The sequence below is a fragment of the Oncorhynchus kisutch genome, linkage group LG13 (assembly GCF_002021735.2).
Source record: "Oncorhynchus kisutch isolate 150728-3 linkage group LG13, Okis_V2, whole genome shotgun sequence".
Lineage (NCBI taxonomy): Eukaryota > Metazoa > Chordata > Actinopteri > Salmoniformes > Salmonidae > Oncorhynchus > Oncorhynchus kisutch.
Window position 1 is genome coordinate 75,956,834 of NC_034186.2, and position 9,444 is coordinate 75,966,277.

At 44.0% G+C, this 9,444-nt stretch overlaps 1 pseudogene; it reads right to left on the reverse strand.

The window, feature by feature from the left end:
* Positions 1-2,592: 2,592 nt before the first annotated feature.
* Positions 2,593-3,377, reverse strand: LOC109885673 (bcl-2-related ovarian killer protein homolog A pseudogene; annotated as a pseudogene).
* Positions 3,378-9,444: the final 6,067 nt, after the last annotated feature.

Here is a 9,444-nt window from a genome sequence, read left to right on the forward strand (position 1 = left end):
ATCTTCTAATTATCAATTTATTTCAACCAATCATCAGTCATTTGTGTGAGTGCAGTACATGTTGAGTCCCCTTCTCTATAAGCATGCTGAAAGTCTGTTGTTCATTTGTTTACAGAGAAATAGCATTGTATTTGGTCAAACACAATTTTTTCCAACAGTTTGCTAAGAGCTGGCAGCAAGCTTGTAGGTCTGCTGTTAGAACCAGTAATGGCAGCTTTACCACTCTTGGGTAGAGGAATTATTTTGGCTTCCCTCCAGGCCTGAGGACAAACACTATCCTCTAGGCTCAGATGAAAGATGTGACAGATAGGAGTGGCTATAGAGTCAGCCACCATCCTCAGTAGCTTCCATCTAAGTTGTCAATGCCAGGAGGTTTGTCATTAATGATCGATAACAATCATTTCCCCACCTCTCCCACACTAACTTTACAAAATTCAAACTTGCAATGCTTTTCTTTCATTATCAGCTTTTTTATGCATGAATACAATGTACCAACTACTCATCATTGTCCTCAATATAGGCCTTTTTGGAAGATGGTTTATCAGAACAGGTCTGCTGTGATTACAATCCTGCAGGATGAATGAATAATGATAACACGGGCAAATACAGTTGTTTTAGCCAGAGGGCTCTGGGGTTGTATATATAAAGCACCTCAGATTAATAGTGCTGATCTAGGATCAGGTCCCACTGTCCATGTAATTTAATTTATTGTGATCTAAAAAGGCAAAACTGATCCTTAAATCACCACTCCTAACCGAAGACACTTGAAACACAGGGCCCACTACGATGGACTTTGAACCAGTGATAATAACACTCCTATACCTATGAAACAGACAAGGCTTTTTTGAACAGTTTAGATTTACAGCTGAACCGAGACATTTTTTGAAATGTAAAACATTTTATTTCTGAAGACACTCAGTGCTGCATGCCAAACACAGTGTATGTGTAAGCTACTGTGTAGTTATTCACAGAATACAAATACATTTGTAGAAAACAGACAAAACGTCTGAATGGGATTCAAGTTTCAGGTGATAGACTGATCCATAATTACACAATATTTTACAAAAACAGTCATATAAATATACACACACACTTACTTATTCACCCAGATTTTGTGTAAATTCACACACTCATCAACTACGTGGAGCATGCAGACAAACCTTAGAATCTAAACGATATTTACATCTAAACATCCAAATTTCACAAAGTTTCCTTTTCAAATCGTCATCAAAAGGGGTTCTGGTCATTCTCTTATTTTCAGCCACCAGGGAGAGTATGACCCCGGATGAAAATACTGGTTTATTTACAGGCACACTGTCTGGGCCGTGTCCCCTTTGCTTGAACATGTGTAGAACAGAAACTCAAATTTATAGAAATCTTCCATTGCTTTGTATAGAATATTTGCCATTGAGTAATGCAAGCGTAAAGCAAGCTCCTGGGTGGCACAGCGGTCTAAAAGGCACTGTATCTCAGTGCAAGAGGCGTCACTATGTCACGCCCTGGTCTTAGTATTTTGTGTTTTCTTTCTTTATTTGGTCAGGCCAGGGTGTGACATGGGTTTATTTTGTGTTGTGTTTATGTATGGGGGTTTTTCATAGGTTTTGGGATTGTGGCTTAGTGGGGTTCTCTAGCATAGTCTATGGTTGCCTGAGGCGGTTCTCAATCAGAGGCAGGTGATTCTCATTGTCTCTGATTGGGAACCATATTTAGGCAGCCATATTCTTTGAGTGTTTCGTGGGTGATGGTTCCTGTCTCTGTGTTAGTGTTCACCAGATAGGCTGTATAGGTTTTTCACGTCCCGTTTCTTGTTTTTGTATTATCGTGTTTCATCTTCATTAAAGATGTATCGTATTAAACATGCTGCATTTTGGTCAGACTCTCTTTCACCCGAAGAAAACCGTAACACACTACATACACCCTGGTTCGAATCAAGGCTGTATCACAACCGACCGTGATTGGAAGTCCCATAGGGCGGCGCACAATTGGCCCAATGCTGTCCGGGTAGGCCGTCATTGTAAATAAGAAAATGTCCTTAAGCTGACTTGCCTAGTTAAATACATTTTTTAATTTTTTTTATTTTAAAGCAAGGAATGTGACTCTCGGATGTAACTGAAGAAAAACAAATACAGAAATAGAATGAGTGGAAAGGACATTCACATTCAAGTCAATGGTTAATGGGTGGCATTCTATTCTATAGATCTATATGACTAGACTACTACCTCACAATCCAGCTGGAGGATCTGTACTGCACGTCAAAATATTGCTGTCAAGCTAAATAATAAATACCCTAAAGTTTGTTCGAAGCGGACAAGGCTAAATCACATTAATGCTCCAGGCCAGTGCGTTTGTGAAGTCCCAAGGTGCTCACCTGTGGCAGTGTTGGAGCAAACCTCTGCAGGTGTAAACAACAACATATGTAGACGCTAGAGCAGTGATGGCTGCAGCGCAGACAGAGGGACAGAGGGAGAGGGCGAGAGGAAAGGGAGGGAGGCTGGCTGGCCCTGAGTACCAGTCTGTTTGTGCAACTCCTTGTCACTCATTGTCATGACAAACATGTTTGGCTTGACAGTGACATCACTGAAGTTGTCAAGAGCACAAAATGATCTGGGACCAGGCTTGTTTGTCCTGTACCCCACTGATGGATAGGGGTGGCTGTGTTCATATAGGGCAGACTGCTCATCGTGTGTCTGTGACCTTCCTCCTCCGTTGTCACTTGTCCCGGAGAAGGTAAAACACCATGGCCTTCAGGTAATGTCCACAGGCGCAGGCAGCAGACATCAACCAATGGGAGCGGAAGCTGGGGTCTGTGTTCACCACGCACTTTGTGATATCAGCCCATCCTCCTCTCCTCTTCAACCAGGAGACCAAGCTCTTGCAGACAAACTTCCCCATGCAGTCTACGATGGTGTGGACCATTGCTGGGTGACCATGCCTCACGCAGTCCACCGCCAGGGCACCGGCTACCGCATACAGGGATACCACCTTCCCCCACGTTATACCAGTGGAGAAGATCTCTGCAGCCACAGCCAGGAAGGCATCGGAAAGCACGCTCTCAGACTCAACGGTGATGTTCAGCTGACGAGCTACGTTAGAGTAGATGTTGGGTCGCAGGTACTCCAACTCATCAACTAACCACATGAGGACAGAGGATACATGTCCAAGCATCCCATCAGATGCTGACAGCTGATGCTCAGGTTTGTACCACCCTATCCCGGTTCGGTTCAGCCTGGCATGGATGTAGTCCCTGTATAGAGCCTTCGCCTGTGACACTCCTTGTCTGTGGGGGAGAGGTCAAATACTTCCATCACTTCAGCCGCGAATACTGAGGAGCGACGAGGAGAGGAGCGACGCAACATCTCCATACCCCAGTCCCCAGCAGCAGTTAATCACAAACAACCCGCCTGGCGCTGGCCCTGATCCACCTCAATCTTCAACCTCGGTCACCGTGTATGGTCCTCTTTGTCACCAGAATGCTACTTCTCTACTGCCCTCCCTCGGACTGAGGGCTTTAGAAGAGACTTTCGATTCCAGTCCTGTAGTCTACAGGCACAAGGTCTGCGCCGTTGGGATTATAGGCTACAGGATATCCACATCTACCACTTGGTCATTACGCATATATTAAAACAGTTCATTCTCTGTTAAACAACAACTGCTGTAAAGTCTTCATGGCGTCAGTTCCTTACCGATAATAATATGATTTAATAGGATGTCGGTTCAGGTATATCAATCTGAACCTGGACACATGGACAAGCAAACAACATTTAAGTAGAGAAGGAAGTGCACCCCAAACCCAATGGGGACAGTCCTAAATTAAGCAATGTAGCTTACTGACATACATGGGGATGGTCCATATTAGAGAGAAATATTGTAGGAATATTTAACTATTGTCCAATCATTAGAAAAGGCTGTGTGATGAGCTGTAATTATATACATCCTGGAAACTTCATGTTGCTTTTTCTTGCTGGTAAACGAATCACATTGCAGCACAGTACAATAGAGAAAAGGTCTACTACATGACTGTCAGTGACAAGAACAAAACTAAGTTGATATCAGATACACACACTCAGAAATGAGACTATCGTATGCGATGATCGGGGAACACCTTTTCAAACTTTCTCTTCTTGATTAGTAATTAAGTAATAGCGTTATTCGTTTGTCACCGATATGCCCCCATTGGCCGGAGGAGGGGGGCACACCATCAACCTACAACACAACCATCCATTGATTACCATCCGGAACAAACACAAACACATTATAATTCTACTTATGACAGGGTTGTTTGTATTCATTAGGGTACACCGAAGCAAAATGCTTTTCAACAGAAAACGAAAACGAGCGTTTCTTATTGGACAATTTCAGATAATCCCTCCCTATTTCAGTCATTTTTTCTGTTTGGTGCCTAATGAACATGACCCAGGACTAGGAGATAGATAAACGTCGTACTTTACGATTGGTCCAGTGAAGTTGTTAGCTAGTCTCAAAAGGCTCTAAGATGCTAATCTTCCACGGAGAGAGGGCTCACCCAATCTTTTGTTGCTTTGTTATAGTTGACCAATCTCCTGGCAGCTTCATCAAATGACAGTTTGGTGGGGAACTTGTTGACATTTTGTTGAACGTGAGGTAACAGACTTGGTTTATTTAGCAAAAATATATGACAGAAAGGATTCTCCAAACAGAGAGTCAATGTTGATAAGTGTTGTAAACAACAAACATTCATCCATCTATGTACAGACTACTGATGTTAGCAACTGGCATGGGTTGTTCACAGTTTGACTGAATGTAGAGCGTCTGCAGGCCTCGTACCTCCCTCGTCGTGGGTCATTTTGAACTAGGTGGGGAGCAGCAGACATTCCTCAGGGCTGGTCTGGAAGAAGAGAACGGGCAGCTTCCTCAAGCTGCACCACTCACAGCTAATCAGCTCCGCAGCCTCACCTTCTCCAGAGTGTCCCCCTCAGGACTGGTCTGGAAGAAGAGAACGGGCAGCTTCCTCAAGCTGCACCACTCACAGCTAATCAGCACCGCAGCCTCACCTTCTCCAGAGTGTCCCCCTCAGGACTGGTCTGGAAGAAGAGAACGGGCAGCTTCCTCAAGTTGCACCACTCACAGCTAATCAGCTCCGCAGCCTCACCTTCTCCAGAGTGTCCCCCTCAGGACTGGTCTGGAAGAAGAGAACGGGCAGCTTCCTCAAGCTGCACCACTCACAGCTAATCAGCTCCGCAGCCTCACCTTCTCCAGAGTGTCCCCCTCAGGACTGGTCTGGAAGAAGAGAACGGGCAGCTTCCTCAAGCTGCACCACTCACAGCTAATCAGCTCCGCAGCCTCACCTTCTCCAGAGTGTCCCCCTCAGGACTTGGGTAATAAAGCACTGTTTATTGTTGGCTAAATTCCAGTAACTTTTGTAAAATTCCAAGGTTCTCCTGAAAACACAGTTGGAAGATTCCAGAAAACAGGAGGGGAATAAGCAGGAGTACTTACAATGACCAGCTGGGTCAGCATCCTGCGAAGAGTCCCTATTCTCACACTACTACAGTCCAGGATGATGCGGTCTAACTTGTAGGGAAAGATCCTCTGTTTTTTCCTGTGTTGAGTCATCGGGTATTTGGTCTCCAAACTGTACTTGACTTGCCAACACCACCTGATTCCTCCTCAACTGGTCATTTAGATTCAGCTGCCTACTTCCTTTTCCAGCTAGATGTCAGGAACAGTATGTTTCTCAAAGGTAAACTTTGTGATCCTGAACACACAAAAAGTAAGAGGGGACATGGTCACAACGGCCGGCAAAAACAACATAAGAACCCTATCTTGGTGAATACAAAACCACCCAGTAATGTTATTTTCTGCCTAGCAAAACAACCCACAAGGTTAACTTGAGAGAGCTGATCAAGTTGAGTTCTCAAAGACATTGTGACAGACTCAATAAAGCCAGAGTTCATGTTGTTTATACAGTGCCTTGCGAAAGTGAACTTTGCGACCTTTTGCCACATTTCAGGCTTCAAACATAAAGATATAAACTGTATTTTTTTTGTGAAGAATCAACAACAAGTGGGACACAATCATGAAGTGGAACGACATTTATTGGATATTTCAAACTTTTTTAACAAATCAAAAACTGAAAAATTGGGCGTGCAAAATTATTCAGCCCCTTTACTTTCAGTGCAGCAAACTCTCTCCAGAAGTTCAGTGAGGATCTCTGAATGATCCAATGTTGACCTAAATGACTAATGATGATAAATACAATCCACCTGTGTGTAATCAAGTCTCCGTATAAATGCACCTGCACTGTGATAGTCTCAGAGGTCCATTAAAAGCGCAGAGAGCATCATGAAGAACACGGAACACACCAGGCAGGTCCGAGATACTGTTGTGAAGAAGTTTAAAGCCGGATTTGGATACAAAAAGATTTCCCAAGCTTTAAACATCCCAAGGAGCACTGTGCAAGCGATAATATTGAAATGGAAGGAGTATCAGACCACTGCAAATCTACCAAGACTTGGCCGTCCCTCTAAACTTTCAGCTCATACAAGGAGAAGACTGCAGCCAAGAGGCCCATGATCACTCTGAATGAACTGCAGAGATCTCCAGCTGAGGTGGGAGACTCTGTCCATAGGACAACAATCAGTCGTATATTGCACAAATCTGGCCTTTATGGAAGAGTGGCAAGAAGAAAGCCATTTCTTAAAGATATCCATAAAAAGTGTTGTTTAAAGTTTGCCACAAGCCACCTGGGAGACACACCAAACATGTGGAAGAAGGTGCTCTGGTCAGATGAAACCAAAATTGAACTTTTTGGCAACAATGCAAAACGTTATGTTTGGCGTAAAAGCAACACAGCCCATCACCCTGAACACACCATCCCCACTGTCAAACATGGTGGTGGCAGCATCATGGTTTGGGCCTACTTTTCTTCAGCAGGGACAGGGAAGATGGTTAAAATTGATGGGAAGATGGATGGAGCCAAATACAGGACCATTCTGGAAGAAAACCTGATGGAGTCTGCAAAAGACCTGAGACTGGGACGGAGATTTGTCTTCCAACAAGACAATGATCCAAAACATAAAGCAAAATCTACAATGGAATGGTTCAAAAATAAACATATCCAGGTGTTAGAATGGCCAAGTCAAAGTCCAGACCTGAAGCCAATTGAGAATCTGTGGAAAGAACTGAAAACTGCTGTTCACAAATGCTCTCCATCCAACCTCACTGAGCTCGAGCTGTTTTGCAAGGAGGAATGGGGAAAAAATTCAGTCTCTCGATGTGCAAAACTGATAGAGACATACCCCAAGCGACTTACAGCTGTAATCGCAGCAAAAGGTGGCACTACAAAGTATTAACTTAAGGGGGCTGAATAATTTTGCACGCCCAATTTTTCTGTTTTTGATTTGTTAAAAAAGTTTGAAATATCCAATAAATGTCGTTCCACTTCATGATTGTGTCCCACTTGTTGTTGATTCTTCACAAAAAAAATACAGTTTTATATCTTTATGTTTGAAGCCTGAAATGTGGCAAAAGGTCGCAAAGTTCAAGGGGGCCGAATACTTTCGCAAGGCACTGTAAGTCACTATCCTAAGGTGGTGTGTATCACAGCTCAGGATAAGACCCAGATGCAGACCGTTCGAAATAACTAGTTTATTTACACACAGGGTGCAGGCAAACGACAGGTCCAGGGTAGGCAGAGGTCAGTAATCCAGAGCAGAGTCAGAGAGGTACAGAACGGCAGACAGGGTCAGGGTCAGGGCAGGCAGAGGTCAGTATCCAGAGCAGAGTCTGAGAGGTACAGAAAGGCAGACAGGCTCAGGGGCCAGGGTCAGGGTCAGGGTCAGGGCAGGCAGAGGTCAGTAATCCAGAGCAGAGTCCGAGAGGAACAGAACGGCAGACAGGCTCAGGGTCAGGGTCAGGGTCAGGGCAGGCAGAGGTCAGTAATCCAGAGCAGAGTCCGAGAGGTACAGAAAGGCAGACAGGCTCAGGGCCAGGGTCAGGGTCAGGGTAGGCAAAGGTCAGTAATCCAGAGCAGAGTCCGAGAGGTACAGAATGGCAGACAGGCTCAGGGTCAGGGTCAGGTTCAGGCTCAGGGTCAGGGCAGGCAGAGGTCAGTAATCCAGAGCAGAGTCCGAGAGGTACAGAATGGCAGACAGGCTCAGGGTCAGGGTCAGGCTCAGGGTCAGGGCAGGCAGAGGTCAGTAATCCAGAGCAGAGTCAGAGAGGTACAGAACGTCAGACAGGCTCAGAATGTTCAAAACTGGGAAAACTGCAAAACAGGGACTAGAGCGAAAACAGGAGTACAGGAAAACCGCTGGTAGGCTTGACTAGATAAGATGAACTGGTAACAGACAAGCAGAAAACACAGGTATAAATACACTGGGGTTAAACGGGGAAGATGGGCGACACCTGGAGGGGGGTGGAGACAGGCACAAAGACAGGTGAAACAGATCAGGGTGTGACAGTGTGGGTTTTTCCTTCAAATTGTATTTTCTAAGGCAAATCTAGCGGGCATCCTTGTGGGTGTCTTTTAGGACCCTGTTTTAGTTGCTTTGCCAACTTTCTGTGTCTTTCATGGGTGTCTTTCAGTACCCGTTTGAAACCCATTCTCTTTTGGTTTGGGTGTTTAAGTGCCTCCTTTCCGAATGTTGTTGTGTTACAGCGTTAAAATGGATTACATTTAGATGTTGTGTCACTGGCCTACACACAATACTCCATAATGACAAAGTGGAATGATTATTTATAGAAATGTTGACAAATTAATAAAAAATTTAAAGCTGAAATGTTTTGAGTCAGTAAGTATTTAACTCCTTTGTTAAGGCCTAAATAAGTTCAGGAGTAAAAATGTGCTTAACAAATCATAATAACTTGCATGGAATCTGTGTGCAATAGTGTTTAAGATGATTTTTGAATGACTTCCTCATCTGGGTTCCCCACACATACAATGACCTGTAAGGATGGGGGAATAATGGGACATTGTCTGATTGTCATATTTTGCTGATGATTGTTAAATTGTTAAAAAAAATGCCAATAATTGCATTTAAAAAAAATACAATTATCTATAAGTTCCCTCAGTCGAGCAATGAATTTCAAACACACATTCAACTACAAAGAGGTTTTCTAATGCCTTGCAAAGAATGTCACCGAGTGGTAGATGGGTAGAAATAAAAAAGCAGACATTGAATATCCCTGTGAGCAAGAAGTTATTAATTACACTTTGAATGGTGTATCAATAAACCCAGTCACTACAAAGATACAGGCGTCCTTCCTAACTCAGTTGCCGGAGAGGAAGGAAACTGCTCAGGGATTTCACCATGAGGCCAATGGTGACTTTAAAACAGTTACAGAGTTTAATGTCTGTGATAGAAGAAAACTGAGGATGGATGGATCGTGACTGACACTGTCTATTCTGTCTTACACGTACGGGACAAATTACAGGCCAAATACAACAAATGTGACAAACAGAGA